This window comes from Morone saxatilis, unplaced genomic scaffold, assembly GCF_004916995.1.
Source record: "Morone saxatilis isolate NCDOM2014 unplaced genomic scaffold, NCSU_SB_2.0 Contig10, whole genome shotgun sequence".
In the NCBI taxonomy this organism is placed as follows: Eukaryota; Metazoa; Chordata; class Actinopteri; family Moronidae; genus Morone; species Morone saxatilis.
The window spans coordinates 13,333,979-13,334,189 of NW_023339652.1; the positions used below are offsets into that span (position 1 = coordinate 13,333,979).

General features: G+C 37.9%; 1 protein-coding gene across 1 annotated transcript in view; it reads right to left on the reverse strand.

Moving 5' to 3' along the window:
• gramd4a (GRAM domain containing 4a) overlaps positions 1 to 211 on the reverse strand; it is a 45,122-nt gene that overhangs the window by 15,172 nt on the left and 29,739 nt on the right. The window lies entirely within an intron of this gene.

A 211-nucleotide genomic window follows, 5' to 3' on the forward strand; every position in this document is an offset into this window, starting at 1 on the left:
AGAGAGAGAGAGAGAGATTTTGTCAAGTGTTAGTCTTACTTCTCTATCTCCATCTCAGACAGAGTCAGAGAGGCACATATGGGGACAAAAAGAGAAGCAATTTCAGTCTCAATCTGCCTTTGTGAAGTCAATACTCTCACTGTTACAATTTGATAGCAGGTGCCAGCAAAAAGAAAATATGTTTTGGACAATCAAAAAGAAAGAAAAGAGA